At 36.4% G+C, this 7,907-nt stretch overlaps 1 non-coding gene across 1 annotated transcript; it reads right to left on the minus strand.

Annotated features, from left to right (window-relative positions):
* Window positions 1-3,934: 3,934 nt before the first annotated feature.
* Window positions 3,935-7,698, minus strand: LOC129452324 (uncharacterized). The gene is made up of 3 exons (XR_012358249.1): window positions 7,535-7,698; window positions 5,491-5,688; window positions 3,935-5,057 (listed from the first exon to the last, which is right to left on the minus strand). It is a non-coding gene; the product is annotated as an uncharacterized protein (transcript).
* Window positions 7,699-7,907: the final 209 nt, after the last annotated feature.

The following is a 7,907-nucleotide window of genomic DNA, read 5'->3' on the forward strand; positions in this document are numbered from 1 at the left end:
AGACTAGTGTTGTCACGATACCAAAATTATTGTTTTGGTACCGATACCTAGTGATGGTCGTTTTTGAAGCACTGCTTCATGAGGCTTCGAAACATTTACGAATCTTTTGTTTCGAATCAGTGGTTCGGAGCTTGTTTCAAACTTGCCCAAGTCACATGATTTTAGCAAACGAGGCTTCATTACGTCATAACTTTTTCGAAACGTTTCGAAAATCCGATGGTTCACCACTAGGGGGAGTTGATCACATGACCAGTGTCTAATATATTTAGGTGAACTCCTGTCAGTTTTATTATTAAAGTTCATAAAACATTTATCCTTCTGACTAATAACACTGCCATGTTGTCTACTTTTTGTTTATAGACAGATTTAATGGTAGTTAGTTTTAATGATTTGTTTGCCCTAAATTCAACTAAAAACACATAATAGACTTTTAACTATGTTTTAATTAAGTTAAATTATTTTTTTAACATATTTTAATACAAATCTTGCTGTTATTTTGTTAAAAAAAAGTGTAAAATGTTTGGACATATCTGCGTTTACACAATTTTGACCAGCAGGGGTCGCCAGCGTGTGTGGTGTTTCGAACTGCTTCGAAAAACTGAATCAATTTTCGAAGCAATTGGTTCAATTGATTCGAAGCTTCGAAAAGCTTCATTTCTCCCATCACTACCGATACCAGGTCAATAATTGTGATTCCCGGTACTTTTCGATACTCTCAAATCTCATTGCTGTGCTTTATTTTAAAACCGGGACAACATTCTAATAATATAACACACTAATAAATTAACATAAGAAAAGCAGATATATTAAACATTTAAACAAAATATGAAAAACATCTCTATAGTGCAGTGGTTATAGTGATAATTGCTAACATTCACTTAACCATAACATTACCATAATTAATAGGAAATAATGAGCCTAAATAATAACCTAATGTTATTTAAGCTGTGATAATGTACTTCCATGTCTGATTTATTTGTGGTTAACTTTATATTTGTGTCCATAATTTCTTACAAGGCATTTTCACAAACAAAATACACATCCTTTGCACACACGAACATGAAATGCGTTTCTTATAAATCTGGAACGCGGTCATTCTTAGAAGTATCGATATAATAAATTTAGGAATCATGACGTTTTTAAATTTAACTGAATTTCCAAGAATCGCAGTACTTTTGAAGTATTGATGCATCGTGCAACACTAATGCATTGCAGACAGTTCTAACAATTCTTCGCAAGCTGTGTGAGTGAGAGTCCTGAGGGAGAAGCCTCTGAAGGCCAGCAGAGGGAGCCATGATGGCTCTCATTACAAAAAACCTTTAAAAACTAGACTTTTTCCCCTCTGGTTTCATCATTAACATCAAACACTTCTTATCTAAGATGAGTCTCTGTTCATTGGCCTCGGCCTGCCACAGTTATTTATTACTTTGTGCAGCTGGACTCCTTTTAAAAATAAGCTGATTAACTGAACTAGAAAACGAAAGTTAAAGGTAGGGTAACAGATTTGATCCTGAAACATTTTTAATAGTAATCACTGTGTTAAGTTGTTTAAATGTATTTGTATAAATTCATGTCATCTGTGAAAGGTGTAGGATCAAAAAATGTTCAACCAATCATAGATTTCGGTCCGAACGGACGTTGCCTTTTTTGTCCCTCATACGTAAGCATAATTTGAATGCCCACCGTGCAGCGAGTCCACGCAGACACCATATGTCATCGGCGCGTTCACGTGCGCTCACCTCCTGTCGGTAAACAGCGAGAATGGCAAACTTTCTGCTGAATTGACAACCTACACAAGAGGCACAAAACGAAAGACATCTTTTATAACAACAACAACAGCAAAAACTGCCTGGATCAGCAAAGAGCAAAAACCCAAATTAACATCGGTAACTTTACTGCTTTACCACGAGATGCAAACAGCTGCAGGAGGCAAAGGGTCTGAAAGAGTCGTTGCACTGTTTATTTTGGTAAGGTAGGTACGCGATATGTTTGTATTGAGATGGATTCAGATATTCTACTTTGATGAAACATTGTGTTGCTTATGAAATTTGTGTTCGTTTACGGATTAGCGTAACGATATAGTTACTACGTCTACACAACCGAAAGTGTGCTTAAACTAATTCTGATGTAAACCAGTTGTTTATGTTGATTATTTGGAAATGGTATTCACTTTGTACTGCAAAGTTTTCTCACTGGTGAATGAAACATGAGATGTGGCCATCTGATCTGTGCGTGTTCATGTGTTTTGAAAGAGGCGTGACTTTGGATGGCGATTTGACTTGAGGGTGGGATCTTGATTTCATTGCTAGGCGGCTACCGTTAGCATTTTTCAAAATGTGAAACCCTACCTTTAACTGAATGTCACCATGACCTTATACAGAACAATAATTCAGTATAATATTAACACAGTGTATGATCAGTAATATACCCAACAAAACAACCAAATTGCATACGATTATGTAAATATCTGATCCCATATTGTCAAATCTAAAATTTCATGGCTTTTTCATGATAACTTTTTTCATGAGTTCTAGCCTGCTTAAAGTAGTTGTGATTTTTCACAAGCCGTTGTGACTTCCGTAAAAACATGACATCAGGACTCAGTCACCACCCTGAGCACTGTCACCGTCCACTCCCTTTTTGCCAAACAAACACCCAAGGATTATCGCACCATGTCGACAAAACGCTGTTTAATCGATGGATGTCAGGAAACTAAATCATTGCACAGGCTTCTGAAAAACATTAATATACGAGACCATAATGTTCATTTATTCTTAAAATTTAACAACAATTAGTTTGATCCTTAGCCATCTGTTCTAAACATTTCACAAGTGAATGCTCTAATGTGGCACAAAGCCGATTTCTCCAAGAATCTACTCATCAAAGATGTTCCAGTCCCTTCTTTATTGGGTCTGACCTGAAATTCACAACCCTTAAGTAAACATTTTACACATTTTAAGTAGGGCAACCGGCAGCCAGTTCTGAAAGCAGGTGAGGGCGATTTACTACTAATCAATGAACCAGCTTTACTGCATGTGACAATCGCAAGCAATTTCTTGTGCAGCTTTAATTTTAAGTTAGGGGAGAGCAGGGGCGAAAGTACCATTTTGCAGGAAAACTTATTTTAAAAGATAATGTTTTAGGCAGAGATATATTTTTGCTGTGGTCAATAACTCACAAGTGTGGTCTATCAATACAGGTGGAATTGTAAACAAATGTAAAACGACTTCAGTATTCATCTCCCTGAAAACTATTAACTAAACAGACAACATCTGGTATTGTTATTTCGGGTGATTAATGACTCTGAAAAACAAGCAGTTCGCGGTCCATTATGATAATGATTGACAATCGTTGCAGGCGTCGGCGCGACCGGAAGAAAGTCAGTTCAGTGCCTCTGAAGTCAGTTCAGTAAGAAGTGTTATGATTGATGGAATAAAAGCTCACTGCCATTTGCTAAACAGAATGTAGTCCAAAAAAGATACTTTCGAATCAAAAATAACAACACACAAATTCAAAGCAATCCACACTGGTGGTGATTTGGAATATGCAGATTCAATGAATCATAAATAAATGTAATGCAAATTAAATGAAAAACGTTGATATATACATATTTGTGAAAACATTTAGAATTTATTTAGGCGAGATGTTTGTGTGAGCATTTGGGGAATTTTTTTTAATGATATAAGGTCATGAATAGGGCTGGGTATCGATTCAGATGTTCCAGATCAATTCGATTTCGATTCACAAGCTATCAAATCGATTCAATTTCGATTCTAGGTCCGATTTACGATTCTAGGTTCGGTTTTTATACTCGATTCTCTATTCAACTCAATGAATATAGATTTAATAAAAATACTATATTTATAAAAAAGAACAGTGAACATAAGATTACAAGTGGGTAATTAATCAAAAGAAATTAATAGCCACAAACCTGTATATTAAACTCTTTTATTTTAGTTACACTTGGATACATTAAAACAGAACCCATCTCTAATTTTCAAATGCATACAAATATGTTAAATACAATCCAATTTTGATGCAAGATGAAAAATATATGCTGAAATACAAATACAGGATGCAAAGGTGACTATTTATTTGCAATCCAAGATGGTCTTGATCAGAACGGTTATATCTCTTGTAGAGCATTTAATTATGTACAGTAATAATCAAATAATTTTTTTTATTAAGCATTATGTCCAAGTTTCAGAACACTACATTTGTTTAGTTGAATAAATACAAACGTTGACATATGACAACTCAAAAGTTAACTTTCTCTCTAAATAAAATTAGATGATGCTCATTGTGCTTTTTATATGATACTGCAGATTTATTTATAAGCTAAAACCTTCTCCCCCCAATGCTATGGTGTTTCTCCAGTGTGAACTCATTGTACTTTCAGCTGTCATAACACAATAAAACGTAAGTGTGAACTCTTACGTACCTCACGAAATTACTTGTATTTGTAACACACTTTCACACTGTTGGCACATGAAAGGTTTCTCCCCAGTGAACTTTGGTATGCCTCACAAGGTGCGTACTAATAGAGAAACTCCTTCCACACTGTTGGCACGTGAACGGTTTCTCTCCGGTGTGAATTTTCATGTGTCTCCTGTGATTACTTCTGTTTTTAAAACTCTTTCCACACTGTTGGCATGTAAAAGGTTTCTCTCCAGTGTGAATTCTTTTGTGGGCCTTAAGGGTACCTTCATCTGTAAAACTCTTTTCACAAACAGGGCATTGAAATGGTTTTTCTCCCGTGTGAATTCTCATGTGCACCTTAAGGGTTCTTTTACATATAAAATCCTTTCCACACTGGCTGCATGTGGAGAGTTTATCTCCAGTGTGCACTCTCATGTGCATCTGAAGGTACATCTTATTCGCAAAACTTTTTCCACACTGTTGGCATGTCAAATTTTCCTCTCCAGTGTGAATTTTCATGTGTCTCTTAAGATTACATTTATTTGTATAACTCTTTCCACACTGTTGACATGTGAACGTCGTCTTCTTATTGCAAGTCCTCATGTGATCAGGATGCTTCTCATCAACTTCCATTGTATCTAAATGAACACAGTCATTTATTAAAAGGCTCAATTCATGGATGACTGAACAAAGTGAATAATAATTGAAAAAGCAATATGTATCTGTTCTGTGTAAAATGTTAATTTTGCCATTCTTATATCAATTCCTACCTGGTCCTACAGTATATACTTTCAGGTAGACAAATGGACTTTCTTAACCAAGGTCATGGTTTAACTTCAGGAAACACATAACTCGATACACAGTAGTTGCTTTGAATAAAAGTGTTGTTTACCATGCATATAAATGCAATTCCACTGAATCTATTGCACATTACAGCTAAACAAGGTTATTATTATTAACATGCATTACTGTTCATTTTTTAAATTTGATCACAGTCGGTTAATCTATTGAATTTAAAAGATTTATAAGTTCTCAGCCGTCAATAATGAAGATTGAAAAACAGAAACCAACCTCTTTGTTCCTCTGTACTATCAGTTTTCATCGGGCATGATTCTGAATCTCTCATGTTCTCAAGTTTCTCTCCCATCAACTCCAACAACAGTCTGTCATGAAGATTTCAGCTTGATTCTTTCTCCTGCTGGTTTGTCTCCAGAATTTATTGGTGATTGGCTGTGGGAGGAGCTTCAGTGAAGGCGTGAATCACTTTCGCTGTGTGGGCATGAATTGGAGATGTTAGGGAGGTAAACATTCAGGTAAACATTGTCATTAAAACATTCGTACTATTACCAGTTTGAGACCATTTACTGTCACACACATAACAGTATGTTTTTTTACGAGTGATAAAGATTTACCGACCTGCTTATATATATTTTTTTTTTTTTGGGGTGGGGGGGTTACTTCTAACTTTAACCCTCATGTTATGCTGAGATTTACTGTGTGCTATTAATGTTTAGAATAGTCTCAACTAGGGATGCACCGATACCACTTTTTAAGAATCGAGAACCGATATTTTTTCCCTGGTACTTGCCGATACCGATGCTTGTTGTACTGCTTTTTTCATGTGGCAATTTTCTAAGAACAACACAATGAGACTAATGAGCATATCAGCATCTTTATTTTTAACAAGTTCAACTCATTTTATGAAAAAACAAATCATTCTTATGTGCTTATCATCGCAAATTTTCAAAGCCAAAATTTCACAGTGTCCAATAACAAAACCAAGGACGTTAGTGCATGTAGATTTTACCTGCCTGTCACAAAGTTTTCAAAGTGCTAAAGAAATCACAAACAAGACAATAAAATTTGTCATAAAGTTTGTCACATGAGGTATCGGCCTTTGGTATCTGGGTATTTTTACGAGTACGAGTACAAGTACATGATTTTGGTATCGGGCCCGATACCGATGGTATCGGTGCATCCCTAGTCTCAACTATTGTAACACAAATTAGTAGAAGTTGACCAATATGTTTTTTTCTCTGGCTAATGCTGATATTTAGAAATCAGAGTAGCCGATGGCCGATATATGATGCTGATTTTCTTGCCCGATATGTTTGGGCAATTTTCTTGTACATAATAATCAAAATGTCCTCAGCATTAGCACTTTTTTAAAAGTAAAATTGTCACTATTTAAGCCGAAGTATTAACAAAAAGACTTGTCTTTCTGATGAGCTTTACAACCTCCTTCACACCATGCATTGCATTTATCAGACACAGTTATTACCTGACACTCTGCTGTCATCATTTCTTCTTTGCTTTGTTTTTATAACCATGGCTTTTATTGCTTTGTAAGATAAAATCCTTCTTTAGTAGTAATAAATTATTTAATCATCATGAAATAGTAAACACCTATTTCTTGTTTTGTTTAGACTGTTATTTAGGGCAAATCCATAAACACTCCTGAAGCACATTTAGGCTACATTCTCATTTCTGAGGTGCTGCTGTGATTGACGAATTGGGCTAACAGTGGCGTCTCGTGAGTTCAGTGTTGAATAGCCCTAATGGAAAATCAAGCTAAGACCAGCATAAGCTGGTAGCTGGTTTAGGGTGGCAGTAGCTGGTTTAAGATGGTCCTCCTAGCCTGGCAAAGCTGGTCTTCCAGCCTGACCAGTTAGCTAACTCCAGCTTAAAATGTGACCAAAACACAGATAGACCAGCTTAAAGAGTGACCCAAACACCGCTAGACCAACTTGCTACACAAGCAATACCAGCTAAAACCAGGCTTACCATCTTATGCTGGTCTTAGTTGGGGTTTTCAGCAGGAAGATCTGTTGTTTCAACCGTTCATCCAAACGAATCAGTTCAAAGGAGACAGTTCGCGAATCGGGCGCGTTGTGTGCTAATCCAGGCTGGGCAACGCAAAACAACAACACGCAAAACATTTCCTCGCTGTATATGATTTGGTCTTCCGACCTTTCGCCATCTGCACTGATGCCCGGTTTGTGAACAAATCGTTCTTTTGAACCGGTTCATGAACCAGTTGAATCAATACGAGATTGGACTGAAACGTTTAAAGCAATTTGTGTCTCGAGACAGCAATTGTCCATAAAATACTCACTTTCAGATGTGCTCGACAGTCATTCGGGTTCGAAATAAGAGATAGTAATGTATCCAACGTATCAACCATTCATTAAAGCTCTCCCCAACAGTACAGTAGGCTATTATCTGTTTCTCGAACGAGGAAGTAAGTGATGTGACATATTTCCTTTCCGGCGTTGTGCCGAATTCTGTGACTAGAGGTCGCTGTTGAGACTTTCGTTTTAATAGCAAGCCGGTAGTGTAGTGTGGGAGCACGTAAAAAAAAGAAAGATTTAAACAGTTAATATTTACTACACCTAGCTGTCATGTATAAACCAGTGTGAGGATGAAATTAAGAAGTGGCTTGATATATGAAGATATATTCAATAATTTCGTGTTGTTGATCGGAGGCG

Source organism: Misgurnus anguillicaudatus, chromosome 17, assembly GCF_027580225.2.
Source record: "Misgurnus anguillicaudatus chromosome 17, ASM2758022v2, whole genome shotgun sequence".
Taxonomy (NCBI): Eukaryota; Metazoa; Chordata; class Actinopteri; order Cypriniformes; family Cobitidae; genus Misgurnus; species Misgurnus anguillicaudatus.